The sequence below is a fragment of the Vigna unguiculata genome, chromosome 9, assembly GCF_037176805.1.
Source record: "Vigna unguiculata cultivar grain cowpea cultivar isolate G323 ecotype 2 chromosome 9, ASM3717680v1, whole genome shotgun sequence".
Classification (NCBI taxonomy): domain Eukaryota; kingdom Viridiplantae; phylum Streptophyta; class Magnoliopsida; order Fabales; family Fabaceae; genus Vigna; species Vigna unguiculata.
In genome coordinates, this window is record NC_140800.1 from 28,579,727 (window position 1) to 28,589,707 (window position 9,981).

The following is a 9,981-nucleotide window of genomic DNA, read 5'->3' on the forward strand; positions in this document are numbered from 1 at the left end:
TTAATTAAATTGTTTTGTTTGTAAGGCCCAATTGTTTCTACCCATCTTATTTTAAATGCTGCCCAATCTTTTAGATCTAAAGGAGTTGGCCCAATCCAATTTCTGACCTAAGGTACCCCAAACCCTAACTTGTGCTCACTTTTCGTGAAAATAGATTTCTCACATCCCTTAGAGCAGTTGTCGTCATCCTCTACTAGAGTTTGGAATCGCCATATCCAAGCAAGCTCAGTCTCATTCTTCCATTCTGCGTAACTCTCTCCCAACTCAAGCTCTATGTTCATTTCGTCTCTTCCTTATGTTCTCAGTTAGAGCTTTCTAATGAGCTCGTTTTGAATTTGTCCCACTGTTTTTCAGTTCGCGAAACTGTTCCTTAAGCTATTGTCCTTCACTGTTCGAGTATCAAAGCCTTAGCTAACGTTTTCCAGGTACGGGAAGCTAGGGTCCGCCCTTTCTTTTGAGTTATACTACTTGTACCTCTATTTTACCGATTTAGTATGCTTGGGGTGTTGATGCGAACCTGTGTATGATATTTTTGAGCCATTTGGCGACCTGTTGAATGTTTGTGCACGAGAGAACAGTGGTGAGCACTAGTTTTCTCGCCCAAGCGAGCATGTCTCGCCTAGGCGAGATCAAAGAGGGTCGCCCAAGCTGCTTCACGCGAGCGGTCGCTCAGGCGACCCACGTCGCTCCTAAGCGAGTTTTCTTGATTGAATGAATATGTTTGGTCGACAGTCAATGCATAAATCCTTGAGATCTCTAGGTTGGGTCTTAGGATCGTGCTTCAGTGGTCGGGACGTAATTCCATGGCCCCTGTTAGTGGGTGTCCATGGTGGTGTCTCATCTGTATAACTAGGTAAGGATTCAAGGTAAGGTTGCATCCTGGCACTCTAAGGAGTCAGTTAGCCTCATCTAGAGCAGACTGACTCTTGTGGTGAGAGTAGCAGGAGGCCTGAAATTCATTAAGGGCTAACCTTGTGGTGAGGGAAATTGATTCATTGTAACACTTGTAACACATAGCTCGGGGGTGAGCAGAGGTATCCACTACAAGTGCGAGCATCCGCTAAATCCGACCAGGTTATACTCGAGTCGTGTCTTAGTGTATTATTTGAGGAGTCATAACATGCTTGGTTGATATGTGTATATGAGATTGTGAAAATATATTTGATTGTATGGATGAAATCTTTTGTGCTCTAGCTTACCCTACTTTTATTGTTGTGTGTCCTGCTGTGTGGTACTCTCTTTTGCGATGATCATCAACTTGTTGATGTGAGCAGATGCGAGGAACACCCGTGGGCAACAGGGAGGTGATGGTTCCGCTGCATAGTCCTCATGGCCTGGACTTTAATTTCTTAATGGGCTTTCTTTAAGGCTATGACCAATGTATTGCTTTATGCTTTATTACTCTATCTTCATCTATTAGACTTTTCATCTGGTTTTCTGTTGGCATCGTGGTGTGCCTAGCTTTGTAGGGGTTGTGTTAAGGACCACATGACTGCGCTGTTGTACTGTTTGTGTGTGGCGTTTCTTTTAATTACGCTCATTAATTAAATGGGATGTTACATTGTTCATGTGATTTCATTCGATAGTCTATCAAATTGTTTCTATAAATTTTTTAATATTTTTATTTATTGTTTATTTTTATAATATAAAATATTATTTTGATATATTTTATATAATTAATTTTTATCTTTTAACTCATTATCATTATGTAATTCTGTCATTCCATAAATAAATTTTATTTAATATAATATAAATTTTTTATGTAATTACCATTAATTTTTTTTATCATCATCAAATATATATTGAAGTTCAAAAGATACAATATACTTATTAAAATTTATTATTATAAGTTTAATATTTGTTGTTTGTATTATTTTGACCAAGTAATGTATTGTAACTATATAATGTAACTTTTAATAATGTGTAAGAAAATTATTATAATTGTATAAATAAATTTTATTTACTATAATATAAAATTTTAATGTAATTGCCATGAATTTCTTTTTATCACCATCCAACATATATTGAAGCTCAAAAGATACCATATATATCTTAAACTTTTATTATTATTAGTTTAATTTTGTTCTTTGCATCATTTTGATCAAGTGATGTATTATAACTTTTATTAGTGTATAAAAAACAAATTCATTAGAATTTAAAAATTGAAGTAAACAAACATTTAAAATATATTTTAATTTGAATATTTGTTTTCCTTTTATATTTAAAAAAATATCAACTAGAATTCATTAATGTTTGTAAATTTAATAGATGTTTTGGTTCTCATGAAATTTTATTTAGTATTCTAATTTGAAATGTATACAGTTATAATATAAATTCTTTATAAATATTTGATATCGAAGAAATAATCCTCTTCTTAATATTGAATATTTGATAATATTATGTTTCCTTTGCCGTAATTTTTTATTATTTTATAAAAAAAATTAATTAAATATTGAAATAGTAAGAAAGTGGATACGGGTATGAGTACGAGTATATACTCGTTACTCGGTGGGGATGGGGATGAGACAAAAGCTTGATACTTGTTGGATTTGGATATGGGGATGTTGATGAATTTTTCTGATGGGGATGGGTATGGGATAGCGAAACCCATCCTCGGCGCGCCCCGTTGCCATCCTAGTTATGTATGAGTTTATAGTTGTTTTATTTTATTTTTTTATTTTTTGCAAAAATATTTCGTTGTCTACAAGTTAAGTCTCGTGGTGTGCTCATGTGCCAGTGTCACGTCGCAAGACAGTGTCAATTGTCATTATCTTAATTTAATTCAATCTTTATATATGTCTTTTCTATTCAATTGTGTCTCAATTCTTGTTTTTAAATGAAGTGAGGTTGTCTCTAAATTGAGACTAAATTTATTATTTGTATAGATGTTGTATTGATATTTATATTAATATTGACTTTTTTTATTAAATATTTATGAAATTATTTTTAAACCAATTCTAAATATATTATTATTTTCATGTTTTACTTGGTCGGGTTCGACCTCGATCAAATTTGGCGTCGTTGCCGAGGACCAACGTTTTCAGTCAAAGTTATTTTCAGTGTTGTTCTGTGTTGTGTTATGTTTTGTGTGTGTGTTGTTTTGTGATATGTTGGGTTAAGTGTGGTTGAAGTTGATGTGCATTGTTTTGTGAAGTTATTGTTCTTTTAAGTACTACCATTGCAGTGTTTATGTTTCAGTGAGTGTGTGTTGTTGTTAGAGTCATTGTAGTAGTGTTTAATAGTGTTCGTAGTGAAAAATTTGTGTATATTTTAGCAAAATTTCAAACGATCATAACTTCTGCTTTGGTTATCGAAACATGCAAATTTTATGTCGATTTAGGTAAAATTTAATTTTCTTGCAATGCCTTCCACAAGGCGGGTATGCCTTTTAAGAATCCCCAAACGAAGTTGTTTTCCTATTTAACTCATTTTTTCTTAATATTTTTCCCATTTTTAGCCAAACTTTGTGTGTTTTATTTGTATAGGCAAACTTTGTGTGACAATTGTTCATGGTTTTAGGATTTTTGTCCAAAATTTTCAAGCCAATCCGAGGTACTTCAATTTATGCCATTTTTACCCCTCATTGACTTTTTGTTGATTTTTACAGTTTTGGGTTCATTAGTGCATAACTAGGGGGAATCCTGGTATTTTACAATCACTGGATCCTGAAATTGATAGAACATTCCCCAAAGGAGTTAGGCATAATAGGAATCCATTTGTGCATCCTGCATATTCTGTGACATTTCCTATTTCACCTGATACTCCTATTCTTGTGCATTTTGATTATTTTGAGCATATTGTGCATTCTAATCATTTTGACATTCATTTTGATACTGATAACATGGCTCAATCTCTACCTCATGAGAGGATAATGAGTTAGCTGACTGTACCTGGGTTCACTTATGACTCATTGTGCATTCAGTATCCTGAGGAGGAAGTTCCTTGTGTTTTAAAAATTGGATTAATCCATTTGTTGCCAAAGTTTCATGGTCTTGTAGGTGAGGACCCGTGTAAGAATCTAAAGCAATTCCATGTTGTGTGTTTCACCATGAAGCCCGCAGATATACAAGAAGATCATGTGTACTTGAAGGCTTTTCCTCATTCGTTGGAGGGCAATGCAAAATATTGGTTGTATTACCATGCACCCAGGTCCATCATGAGTTGGGATGACTTGAAGAGATTGTTCTTGGCCAAATTCTTCCTTGCGTCCAGAACCACAACCATAAGAAAGGAGATTTTTGGCCTCAAGCAACAGTCTGGGGAGAGTCTTTACGAATATTGGGAGAGATTCAAGAATTTGTGTTCTAGTGGCCCCCACCACCATATATATGAGCATCTGCTTCTTCGGTATTTTTATGAAGGCTTGCACCATATGGATAAAAGCATGATTGATGCTGCAAGTGGTGGTGCTCTTAGTAATTCAACCCTAGCAGCAGCAAGGCAATTGATTGAGAACATGGCTTCTAACTCTCAACAATTTGGTGCAAGAAATGATGTTATTATTGTTAGGGGAGTTCATGATGTAGGAGCTGCAAAGTACACTAAGAAGTTGGAGACCAAGATTGATGCTCTTACCACCTTAGTCAACCAACTTGCTGCGAATCAAAGAGCTACACCTTCTACTACAAGAGTTTGTGATATTTGCACGTTAGTTGATCATTTCACAGATTCTTTCCCCGCCTTGCAACAGGCCATGGCTTCTACACCTTCTGATAACGCTCAAGCTTATGTTGCCAACATTTTCAACAATAGGTTGCCTGAGCAACACCAATAGAACAATGATTAGTCCACTAACAGATACAATCTAGGTTGGATAAATCATCCCAATTTGAGTTGGGACAACCAACAACAACAGCAAAACCAACAAGTTCAAAATGTGCAGCCACTTTCTCACCAAGAACAAAGAGTTGCACCTGCTCCTACTGCACCTTCATCTTCTACTTCATTGGAGGAGTTAGTCAGGATGATGACCCTTCAAAATATGTAATTCCAAGAGGAGACTAGAGCTTCAATTCAGAGTTTGAAAAATCAAATGGGGCAAATGGCCACTTAGTTAAACCAAGCACAAGCTTAGAATTATGATAAGTTGTCATCACAGACAATGGAGAATCCGAGAAATTTGAGTGCTATGACATTGAGATTGGGAAGAAGAAGATTGAAGTTCCCACTCCTCAGCCTACACCTAAGACGAAAGTTGACCCTGCCACACTTCAGAGAAAGCGTGATGTTCATGAAGTTGTTCCTTCCACATCTAGGGTGCCCTCTATGCCTTTCACCTCTATTGTTGCGCCTCTCATCCCTCTTCCTTTCCCTCCAAAAGTCATTCCTCAACAACCCTCCTCTAGTGGATATTGTTGTGGAGGAGACTTCCCTGCTTACCCCACTTTTGTTTCACCATGATTCAAGGAGTTTTCTTTCTCCTTCCTTACTTTTATTGCATTTATCCAGGCCCATTTGCTGATGTTTGATTGTTTGATTTTGTGTTTAAGTCAGATTGAGACAATATGTAGTTGAAGTGTGGGAGGAGTCTGTTGGGACACTCACTTCACTTTTATTAAGTTTTTGTTTTCTGTTTGGGACACTCACTTCACTTTTGGAGGATGAGTTGTTGGTTGTTTTGTGGACTGATATCCTTGTTTTTTCTTTACATGTCAAGTTGCTTTTGAATTGTTTTACCCTGTGTGAGGATTTGAGCCACTCTCTGTTCTTTGTTGTGTGATATATGCCTCTTGAATGCTTGCATAGTAACCTTGGCTTAACTCTTTCTGATGCTTTTCTGATTCACATGCATGTTTGGATATGATTTAGGCAATTTTGTTCCGATGAGCCTATAGCCAGATGAGCCTACCTTGAACTATTTTTGTTGATAGCCCTTTTTAAGCCTACATACCCTTTCATTGTTTTCTAGCTCATTACAAGCCTTTAGCCTGAAAAACCGTGATTCATCCTACCTTAGGAAATTTTGGAGTTTTGGAATTGTTTTGGGAATATGTATTTTCTTTTAAGTGGGGTTGCGCACAATAAGTGGGGTTGTGCGCACACATGCTTTGTTCATGGATTTCTCATTTGTACATTTTATGTCGGACTTGAAAACTATTGTTTCTCTACTCACAAATGAAAAGAAATGAGAAAAGAAAAGAAAAAAATGAAAAAAAATTTAAAGAAAAAGAAAAGAAAGTGATGTGAACCCAACAACGCTTATAGCTTAGGCCAAGGCCAAGGCCCATTCCATGGCCCACATGCACCTCAATGCCAAGTCGAATCAAAGGCCCAATAATAAGAGACATGTCAAGACATAAGATTAGACTTTATTTTTGGTCCCATTATTTAGGCCATGTTTTAAAAATAAATTGTAAAATTACTAGAAGTAGTTTTGGGTCATAATTGATCTAGCTTTTGCAATTGGGTCCATTCAAGCCCAATTACAAAAGTCTAGACCAAGTTTGCATCTAGCCTTAGCCATGAGTTACACATTTAGCACATGTGTTAAATAAGGAAAGTGTGACATGCCACATGGCATGCGATCCACTTTTTATGGATCTTAGATCTAGATCTAGACACATGTGCTTCACATGGCCACCTTGCATTTGAATTTCATTTCGTCTTGCATTTGGTTTTCATTTTAGAAGATGCTCTCTACTATAAAGGAGAGACTCCAGACTCTTTGTAAGGTTACTCTTAAAATTGCTAATAGAATGCTTGTGTTGAGATCACTCCACTCTTCTATTATTTTGAGAGCACCTAAGCTAGAGGTTTCCAACATTTCCTCTAGCCACCTTCCACTAGTCTAGTTTCTAGTCTAGTCTCCTTTCACCACTCCAAATTTCATTGCTACAACGACCTTAAACACTTGTTTCCATTCCCAATTCCACTGCCTATGGAGTCTCAAACAGCCACCACACCTTAGAGCTCCATCAAATTGGTATCAAGAGCAACTCATTCTTGGTGTCTCAAGTTTGAGTAAGGTTCTCGGTCTTATCTTGTGGTTCTTGCAAATTTCCGTGTTGTTCATCCAATTTTCATTGTATTCTTTCATTTTTTGTGTTGTTCTTCCATTTTCTTTGAGTTTTCTTCAAGTTTCCTTCAAATCAACTGAACATCTATGAGTCTACATGAATTCTATGGATTCAAATGGTAGATCTCCATGATTTTTGGTTCACATTTGTTATTAAGTTCCATTTATTTTTTCAGCAGCATTTTCTTTGCTTCCTAGTGTGTGTTCTTCATTTTCATTCGGTGGTTTCCATTTATTTTTGGTTTATCATATATTTTGTCTTAAGTTATGTTTAAGTGCTTTGTTTCATCTCCATTTTTGTTTCATTTTCTATTTTCTGCATTTTCTTGATGAGAACCAAGTCCTACATCACATAAAAGAGCAATGAACATCAAAGTGATGCTTGTGGATGTGTAAGGCATGTTCTCACTGTTTTTGATCCATTTCACTGATTGGATTCTAGCTTTTGTGTGTTCTAGATGTTCTTCTATTATTCATGCTTGATTCTAGATCATAACCAAGCTCATTCTACTTAAATTTCATAGAACATCTTCTCAATTTCCGTGAGCAACTCTACTCTAGTCTTTGTTTTCAGTTTTCATTGCACACACACCTACTGTTTGTGATTTATCCTGAACACATGGTTCAACCAAAATTTTTTCTGATTTTTGGCTCTTTAAGATAAGAGATAGACAAAAATAACAAAAAAAGAATCACTAAAAAATGTTAAGTAAACAAAATATGAAAAATCTGTGAAGTTGAGGCATCAATCAACGTTTTTTGGACTGCTAGTTTCTGGAAAATTCATTTTCAGTGTTGTTTTGTGTGCGTTTTGTTGTGTTTTAAGTGATCTTTGTTGATATAATTCTTAGCTTAGGTGTGTGCGATATACTTCCTTGAGTTGCCTTAATTTCAAGTGAATTCTTTCCTTCATTTGGCACTGTTGCAATGAGTACTATAAGCTTCATGTTTGAGCACTCCTTTTTTAGATTTTCTCTTTAATTGTAGTGCTATTCTAGGTTTCTTTTGCTTGTACTAGCCTTTCATTCTTACTTTAATTTCTTGCTTGTCATTCCTTCATTACTCTTTCAGTCATGTTACATGTTCATTCACTTTGGTTTAGCACTTCTAATTAGCTTTTCTTGCTTTATTCTTTGCTTCTTTTCAAGTGCATTGGCTCTCGGGTTTGTGATTTGATTTGGTGTTTGGTATGAATTTTAGCTTAGTTTTTATTCTAGTGGAAACATCTTAGGTGGTGGATGTGAAATAAACTTTTAGCTTTGTGCTTTCATTATAATTTCTTCCTCTTCATCACCTTTGAGAGTTTTGATCCTACAACCTTTGAGAGTGTGTGTGCTAACCATTTTATTTTTGCATAGTTTTCTTGCTGTTTTCTTCACTGTTTTGCAGTTATTGGGTGTTGTTTTGGTGATCTTTGAATGCCCAAACAATTGTGTTTGGTGCCTCCAAGTTGCCACGATTGGTGCTATAAGTTTTGACTATTAACTAAGGCTTAAAACAGATGTGGACATCTGTAGTATGTTTATTTTTTAAACAACAATTTTTTTTTCTGATACAATGATTTCACAAACCTAGATAATATTTTTTTTAGTTATTAAGATAAAGATTTAATAATTATGATATTTATTTATTTTAATTAATTAATAAGTTTATCATAAAATAATTTAAGAAAAGTAATAAAATAGTAACCGGATGTGGACATCCGATATAGTGTAGAAACGAGTATCAACTTTGTAAATCGGATGTCCACATCCACAAGGCATTATATTTTTTCTTAATTTTTCATTTAAATTATTTTTGGCCTTTAATTATTGATCTAGTATGTATTCTTTTAGTTATATAAATATTGATTTAGTAATTTATTTGTTTAATTTTTATACATATGTAATGAATTGTTATATCTAAATAATTTATTTTTTTACATTATTATATTTAAAGTTTATAATAAAAGAAAATCGGATGTGGACATCCGGTATAGTTTGGAAACATATGTCAAATTTGTGAGTCAGATGTCCACATCCACAAGTCATTATATTTTTTTTTTAATTTTTCATTTAACATATTGTTCACCTTTGATTTTTTTATATCCAGTATATATTATTTTAGTTATATAAATATTGATTTATATATTTGTTTATTTTCTATACATATGTAATTATATCTAAATAATTTATTTATTACATTATTATATTTAAAGTTTATAATAAAAAAGAAACCGAACATGGACATCCGATATAGTTTAGAAACGAATGTCAAATTTGCGAGCCGGATGTCCACATCCGCAAGTCATTATTTTTTTAAAATTTTTCATTTAAATTAATTTTTTAATTTAATTTATTATATTTTATATTTTCCTTGATTCTTTGTTAATTAATTGTAGGTGATTATAATTATAAAAGATTATCATTTGAGTTATTTGAGTTTTTTGGATTCTCAAGTAAATTCTAGTTTGGTGTCATGCTTTTCTTTTTTCATTCATGATATATGCGAAGAAGATTATACCTCTAACTTTACAACCGATGAGATTTTCCCGACACGTGAATATTTAATTGAGTGAGTTAGAGGGGTTGCTTTTGATTTTGGTTTCGTTGTTATTATTCTAAGATTCGATAAACATAATAGACAACCCAGAAGAAAGACCTATGTATTATTAGGATGTGAAAGGGGTGGAAAATATAGGCAAACCCATCTCTAAAGGGGAGGGGTAGGTGTTGAAGGTAATATGTGGTTACCATAATCATGATTTGTCAGATACTCTAGTTGGTCACCCATTTGCAGGTAGGTTGAAGTCTAGTGAACAATCATTGCTTGTTGATATGACTAAAACTCAAGTCAAACCTGCAAATATACTCCTCACTCTCAAAGAAAAAGATGATTGTAATGTGATCACTATGAAACAAGTATACAATACAAGATATAGGTATAAACGATCATTGACAGGTTCGAGGACCGAGTTACAACAATTG